Source organism: Oryx dammah, unplaced genomic scaffold (genome assembly GCF_014754425.2).
Source record: "Oryx dammah isolate SB20612 unplaced genomic scaffold, SCBI_Odam_1.1 HiC_scaffold_29, whole genome shotgun sequence".
Lineage (NCBI taxonomy): Eukaryota > Metazoa > Chordata > Mammalia > Artiodactyla > Bovidae > Oryx > Oryx dammah.
Window position 1 is genome coordinate 73,268,680 of NW_024070213.1, and position 8,278 is coordinate 73,276,957.

General features: G+C 41.9%; 1 non-coding gene across 1 annotated transcript; it reads right to left on the reverse strand.

Annotated features, from left to right (window-relative positions):
• Window positions 1-5,675: 5,675 nt before the first annotated feature.
• Window positions 5,676-5,779, reverse strand: LOC120859023. The gene has a single exon (XR_005720037.1). It is a non-coding gene; the product is annotated as a U6 spliceosomal RNA (small nuclear RNA).
• Between the last annotated feature and the right edge of the window lie 2,499 nt (window positions 5,780-8,278).

An 8,278-nucleotide genomic window follows, 5' to 3' on the forward strand; every position in this document is an offset into this window, starting at 1 on the left:
GTGAGGTTTGATACAGTAGACTATATATAAACAAGATGGTTTTAAGTTGCTAGTCTTTTAATTTCTAATGTTTTTCCAATATCTGCTTATAGTCTTCTCACTGCTTCTGGTTTTGATATTATATTTGTATATGGATGATTTCCTACCTTTACTCTGTGTTTGCCTTGATCACTGAGTTGACTCATTTGTAATTCTCTTGTTTCTAGTTGGGGCTTTTTTTCCCACCTGGAGAAATTCCTGTAACATTTATTGCAAGATAGTCTGGTGGTACTAAATTCTCTTAGCTTTTGCTTGTCTGTAAAGCTTTTGATTCTCTGTTAAATCTGAATAAGATCTTTGCTGGGTAGAGTATTCTTGATTATAGGTTGTTCCCTTCCATCACTTTAATATACTATGCCACTCCCTTCTGGTCTGAAGAGTTTCTGCTGAAAAATCAGCTGATAACCTTATTCCATTGTATGTTATTTGTTGGTTTTCCTTTGTTGCTCTTAATATTTTCTCTGCCTTTAATTTTTGTCAGTTTGATTAATATGTGTCTCAGTGTATTCCTCCCTGGATTTGTCCTATGTGGGACTCCCTGTGCTTCCTGGATATGGGTGACTGTTTCTTTTCCTATGTTAGCGAAATTTTCACCTATTATCTCATCAAATATTTTCTCAGGCTCTTTCTCTCTCACTTCTCCATCTGGGACCCCTATAATGTGGATGTTGGCATGTTAATGTCCCAGAGGTCTTAGACTGTCCTTACTTCTTTTCCTTCTTTTTTCTTTACTGTTCTATGGCAGCGATTTCCACCATTCTGTCTTCCAGCTCAGTTATTCATTTTTCTGCCTCATTTATTATTATAGATTCCTCCAGTATATTTTTCATGTCAGTTTTTGTATTGTTCATCTGTTTGCTCTTTAGATCTTCTAGCTCTTTCTTAAACATTTCTTGTATTTTCTCCATCCATGCCTCCATTCTTTTTCCAGATCTTATATCAACTCTACTATCATTACTCTGAATTATTTTTCAGGTATATTGCCTATCTCAATTTGAATTAGCTGTTCTTCTGGTGTTTTACTTGTTCTCTCATATAGGACATATTCTTCTGCTGTCTCATTTTGTCTAACTTTCTGTGATTGTGGTTTCTGTTCCACAGGCTTCAGGGTTGCAGTTTTTCTTGCTTCTGCTGTCTGCCCTCTGGTGGATGAGGTCTAAGAGGCTTGTGCAAGCTTCCTGGTCAGGGAGGCTGGTGCCTGCCCACTGGTGGGTGGAGCTGGGTCTTGTCCCTCTGGTGGGGGTGTTGTATCAATGTGTGTGTTTAGCGGGCAGCTATAGGCTCAGGAAGACTTTAGGCAGTCTGTATGCTGATGGGAGGGGCCGTATTCCTGCCATGCTGGTTGTTTGGTCTGAAGGGTCCCAGCACTGGAGCCTTTAGGCTGTTGGGTGGGGCCAGGCCCTGGTGGAAAAATGGCGGCCTCTGAGAGGGCTCACGCCAGTGAGTACTCCCCAGAACTACTGTCACCAGTGCCTTCATGCCTGCAGTGAGCCAAAGCTGCCCCCCACCTCTGCCAATACCAGCACGAGACCCTCCAATACCAGCAGGTAGGTCTTGTGCAGCCAGTCTGTGTTCCTTATGTGTGCCATGTCTCAGTGCAAGTTACTTGAGACCTTGTGTGCACCCTCCAAAAGTGACGTTTCTGTTTCCCCAGTGCTTTGGAATTCCTGTGATCAAACCCTGGCCTTGAGAGACAAACGCTCTGGTGGCTCTTCCTCCTGATGCCAGAACCCCAGGCTGGGGAGTCTGACACAAAGTTCAGAATTTTCACTTCTGTGGGAGAACCTCTGTGATACAATTATTTTCCAGTTTGTAGATCACCCACCTGGTAAGTGTGCAATTTAATTTTATCACAGTTGCACCCCTCCTACTGTCTTGCTATGGCTTCTTCATTGTCTTTGGCTGTATAGGATATCTTTTTGGTAGGCTCCAGTGTTTTTTGGTTGTTTAACAATTAGTTGTGATTTGGGTGTTTTCATGAGAAAGGATGAGCTCACATCCTTCTATTCTGCCATTTTGTCTCTGTTCTCAGAACAACTGTTGCTCTTCAGCACATTATCTTACTTCAAGAAGCCTCAGCTTCCTCCTATGAGAAGCTTGTCTTAGGCAGCCTCAAGATGAGTAGATCTCTGCGCCCACTCAATAGAATCTTATGACCTATACAGAGGCTTTAATGGAGCTCCATCACATACATAGTCCAGATGGTCTCAACAACACCTTGTCTCTCAAGCCCTTTTCCATATAATTGGTTTGTTTGATTTTTAGTGTCTATTGATTTCTTTGGCTGCAGTGGATCCTAGTTGCTGCCTTGGGTGCTCAGTAGTTGTGGCCTGCTGGCTTAGTGTCTTTGTGCAGGATGACATGTGGGATCTTAGTTCCCTGATCAGGGATCAAACTTGCTACCCCTGAATTTAAGACTGATTCTTTAACTACAACCACTGGACCACCAGAGAAGTCAGTGTTTTTTTTTTAATCATAACTAATTGTCTTGCTCGCATTCTGACAGCTTATAGCTAAGATTCTAGATTCTGGCCTTGGTGATGTTAGCCTGAGCTATTTAAACTCCACCTGGTTTTCTTTCAAATTCCTCAACTGTAGCTCATTCTTACCTACCAAACATTTAGGCTTATAGAATTCTCTAGAGTTGGAGTTAGCAGACTAGATATCACAGGCCCACTGCAGCCACTCCCTGTTGGAACACAATGCACACATTCATTTATGTATTGCCTGAAATGGCTTTCACACTTCAGCAACAAAGTTGATTACTTGCAACAGAGACTGTGTGACCAACAAACCCTAAAATACTTATTATCTGGTCCTTTTTGAACAAAGTTGGCCAACCACTGCTCTAAATAACGCTAAGGGAGTTAGTTTGTCCCACAAGGTGGCAGATAAAAATAAAATACAATGTTATTTCCAGACTACACAACCTCCAGCCAGTCTGTGTTCATTATGTCTGCCAGGTTACCATCAGCATTGACTCTGATGTCCCCTCAGATGAGAAATAAGTGCTCTTATGTGCCAGACACTTTACATGAACTGCCTTCCCACTTTATCGACTGCTGGGAGAGGTCAGTGACTTACCTAAGTTCATAATGAGCCAGATTCAAGCTCCTCTCTGAGGTGCACGCCTGTACTCATACCTACCACAGTCTGTGTCTCTAAACTGTAAAAGATGACAGGGCTTTGAAAATACTAGAAGGGCTTTAAGCAAGGACTAGACTCTTCCACCAGGCTGTTTTATACTTTAGGGATTGCCTCCCCCACACATACATACAAAAAACAAAAGCTCAAACCTTTCCTCCTAACACCTATCAAGATTAGCGTTCTGTTTTTCCACTCCTCTTCACTTTCATTGTATTTGCTGACTTATGATGGAATTGTTCTAATTACTAACTCCTGCTTTGTACTAGACTTTCCCACTAGATCTTCTTCTGGTGATTTAGTTGATCTTTTTGTTTCCCTTCCTGCCAGTGATTCCAGTTAATGTTCTGAATGAAGTACTCAGTGGCTCATGACAATTAATGTCACATTGTTTTTTCTTTTTCTGTCCCCAGGTATAGGTTTGACCCTCGTTTCATGTTTAGCAATCATGGCAGTGTCAGGACTCAGAGATTTTCAAAACAGCTTCTGTAGTACCTCTGCGGTTGGATCGCTGCTCACCTCTTTCTGACAAAGTGATTGGAGTAGCTGTCTGAAGCTAGTCTTCAAGACCACACCTGGAAGGGGTCTTTGGACCGGCTTTAAGTCCTGTTTGGAAAAGTGACCCAAACAGCTGACTTCCTTGTGCAATGTGTTACACTGTGAACTTTGCCTGAGTGTCAGGAGCGGCTGTCCCTGGTCCCTTTATTCAGCTGATGACAATACTCCTGAGTACTGTCAGACTCCTGAGGTCTTTGTTCTCACCAAACCCTTTTTGTCCTGGGGCCAGGTTCTTGTTATTCCCCATGTGGTCAAAGTCTGGACATGTAAATCCATTCAGATAAATGACAGTCCTTTATTTGGGGAGGGGATGTTTTTGGTATCCAGCTTGACCTAAAATCAAGAGGACCTGCATAGCATTCCAGATTGAGCACTTCACTATCAAAAATACTAATATCACATGGCTTGAAGAACCATCAGAGCTGAACCATCTGATTAACAACAAAGGCCACTGTTTTTTAGATTAATAGAAATACACTGTTTATAATATCCATACAATATGGTAAGGTCACAAATTCAAAATATGTTCATTTTGGGGGAATTCTGTACTGGTGCTCTGTTAAAATAGAACAGTAGCGCTCTCTTGGTATAGGTTAATTCCAGGTAGTTACTGAAGGGAATGGACATCTACTTGCCAGTGACTGCTAACCACATGGAGTGCCGGTTAACACCAGGGGGTATCAAAGGAGTGTGTGTCTTCTGAGATCTGAAAAATAAAGTGGGTTAAGTATTTCAGCAGAGAAGGACTTCCAAAGGTTGGTGAAGCTGTGTTTTCAAGGGCCTTCTGTAGGTAGGGCTTTTAACAGGTTGAGGAAGGGCTGTAAATTAGGTGTAGTAAGTGCCTGCCCAGCTGGGAGCCATGTGTGAAGTTGGGACACTCCCTCTGCATTTTGCTGACATTCAGTTCATTTGCTACAAGATATAAGAATTTCTTAGGGTTGATGTAAAGCACCAACTGGTCTTCCCTAGTGGTTCAGTGGTAAAGAATCCACTTGCCAATGCAGGAGACCCAGGTTTGATCCCTAGGTCGGGAAGATCCCTTGGAAAAGGAAATGGCAACCCACTCCTGTGTTGTTGCCTGGGAAATCCCATAGATGGAGGAACCTGGTGGGCTCTAGTCTGTGGGTCACAACTTAGCCACTAAACAACAACAAAATACCAGCTATGTAGCTTCTTCCCTTTCAGATAACTTCTTCCTGAGTTTTTGGAATCTTGTGTAATTTGGGCTTCGTTCACTATTTCTCTGTCAAAACTAAATCTTGACGTCTTCTCACTGTTTAGAATGCCTACATTTCTGTCTCTTGGCTTGAAGACCATTTCTTATATTGTCTTCACAAGAAGGCTAATTGGTGGTGGGGCAGCAGGGGAGGAGGAACTGTGGTTTATAACCTGACCAACACAGGCAGTCATTGATTTTAGCTTTATGTAAGGTCCTAGGTTGAGCATTTAGCCCTTTGTAAGACATGGCCATAAGTAACTTTCTATCACAATTTCAGATCTCCATGTTGGGTGAATACCCATTGGGTTTATTCCTTTATCTCACACAATCCCAGTAACCCTGGTAGTAATTAGAAGTGAAATGAATACTTCTGCCATGAACATTTTAGGAAGAGAAATTCTAACAGTTTTGTAACTAAAAGCAAACTACAGTGTTGAGTGTGGTTATTGGCTTTATTCTATCCTTTGATTCTTAACATTAATCAGTCAGCTCCCACATTAATGAAAGTTGGCCTAGTTATTCCAGAATAAAAAGAAACCAACTCTTGCCAGGTCTCGTACTGTGATGTCTTATTATTCAATTATATGATGCTGGTTCTTGAAAGCACATAAGAGTGACACAGATCGCGGGCAGCTCTTACATTCAGCAGACTTCTGTTTTTGTTGAGGGGGTGGGGGATGCACTGAAGCCCTTTTTTTTGTATCTCTAATTTTTAAAAAGTATGGAGCATTTCACTAATCTGTATGTCATCCTTGTGCAGGGGCTGTGCTAATGTCTATATCATTCCAATTTTAGTATATGTGCTGCTAAAGCAAGTACTGCACCTCTCATTTTTGAATGGCCTCTGATGGGACTTTCTTTTGGACTGGTTTCATTCTAGATGTGTGCTAAAATCATCTTTCATAAAGAAGCCTCAGTTTATAGTTAAAAACTTATTTTTAAATGTCTAGCAGACCACACAATGCACCAAACTTTTTCAGAATGGTATGTTCAAGGGCCCCACTGCAAGAGGCTTGCTTTATTTCTCTCTTAATTATACTGATTTGAATTTTGGTTATTTTTCCTTTTAGGAAGACCAGGTCCATATGTATGGGGATAGGAAACTGTGACCATTTGGAATAAACAGAGGTCCTGGGAATGAATAGGGATTTTGCCTTCTAAGAATTCCTATTACAAAGCTCTTCCTCCCTCAGATACAATAACATTCCCTACAACTGAAAAGTAGAGAATGCCTTTTGAGGCATTCAAAATCTTTGAATTTGACCAATAGTGCTGTTGCAAAATATATTTTAATTGACAGCATTGGGGTTTTTGTACAAAGTAGTAATGGTATTCATGGAAAGTTATTCCTTAATCTGTGAGAAATGTTCTTAAATTTATTTTTAAGTGTCTAAGGACTAGTGTTGTTAACATAAGAAGATAAATTGTCCAGGATCCCTATTAAGAGAAAGCAAAGAGTATTTAAACTGATGCACCAGTGGAACTTGGTGGGAACATTTGGCTCTTTTGTTTTACCCCCACTGAAGTCCCATTGACTTTGTGGAATTCCTGTGTTTGCATCATCTGTTCCTGGAAGTTCTTCTTCCCTGGCTCTGTGTCATCTGAGTCATTTGACTTAGAAAGTGCTCTTCACAGGAGTCTGTTCACTGCTGCACTTCTCAATGAATTAAAGTGTATTTCTGTTCTAGTGGGAATGTCTCCTTTGTTTTAGTCCACAGGTAGTAACTTTGACAAGATGTGGTTTTTTTTTTTTTTTTCTGCTGTAAACTGTTTAATGCTTAAATCGTTCACCTAGTATTGGAGACAGGCTATTTCCATGGGGTACTATAGTCCCTCCCTGGAAAGCTCAAGTACGTGTCCCAGCTGACCAGTCTCTTTGATAAGCTCCATGCACAAAATCCTTCCTGATAAATCTTTATGCATTTACAGTTTGGAGAGAAAAAAGAAAAACTTACCTTGACCAGCTTTACTTAGATGAACTAAGCTCACCTTCATATAATATCCAAGATGGTGGAATAGAAGGACTTGCACTCATCTTCTGTGAGAACTCCAGAATTACAACTTGCTGCTGAACAGCCATCGACAGGAAAATGTTGGATTCCACCCCAAAAAGATACCCCACATGCAAAGGCAAAGGAGAAGCCCCAACAAGATGGCGGAAGGGGCAAAATCACGTTTAGAATCAAACCCCATACTGCCAGAGATGCTCAGCGGGCTCAGACAAAACCTTGTGCACACCAGGAAACCATAGAGACTGAGCCAGACCTGCCTTTGAGTGTCTGAGTGTCTTCTGTGGAGGTACAGGTCAACAGTGACCTTACATGGGCAGGAACTCTGGGTGCAGCAGGCCTGGGTATGGCATAAGCCCTCTTGGAGAAGGTCACCATTAACCCCACCATTGACCTGACAGAGCTTACACAGGACTGGGGAAACAGACTTTGGGAGGGCACAACCAAAATCTTGTGTGCCCCAGGACCCAGGAGAAAGGAGCAGTGACCCCACAAGAGACTGAGAGTGTCCAGGAGTCTCTGGCAGAAGCATGTGTCAGTGGTGGCCTGTGCAGGGTCGGGGGCACTGAGCGTGGCAGTGTGTGCATGGGACCTCTTGAAGGAGGTTGTCATTATCTTCACTACCTCCACCAGAGTTTAACCTCAAGTCAAACAACAGGGAGGGAACACAGTCCTGCCCATCAACAGAAAATTGGATTACAGATTTACTGAGCATGGCCCTGCCTATGAGAATAAGACCCAGTTTTCCCCTCAGTCAGTCTCTCCCATCAGAAAGCTTCCATAAACCTCTTATCCTTATCCATCAGAGGGCAGACAGAATGAAAATCACAATCACAGAAAACAAACTGATCACATGGACTGAAGCCTTGTTTAGATTAGATCGGATAGAGTGCCTGAAGAACTATAGACAGAGGTTCCTGACATTATACAGGACGCAGTGACCATCTCGAAGAAAAAGAAATACAAAAAGGTAAACTAGTTGTCTGAGGAGGCCTTACAAATAGCTGTGAAAATAAGGAAAGTGGAAAGCAAAGGAGAAAAGGAAAGATATACCCATTTGAATGCAGAGTTACAAAGAATAGCAAGGAGAAATAAGAAAGCCTTCCTCAGGGATCAATGCAAAGAAATAGAGGAAAGCAATAGAATGGGGAAGACTAGAGATCTTTTTAAGAAAATTAAAGATACCAAGGGAGCATTTCGTGCAAAGATGGGCACAATAAAGGACATAAATGGTATGGACCTAGCAGAAGCAGAAGATATTAAGACGAGATGGTAACAATACACAGAAGAACTGTACAAAAAGATCTTC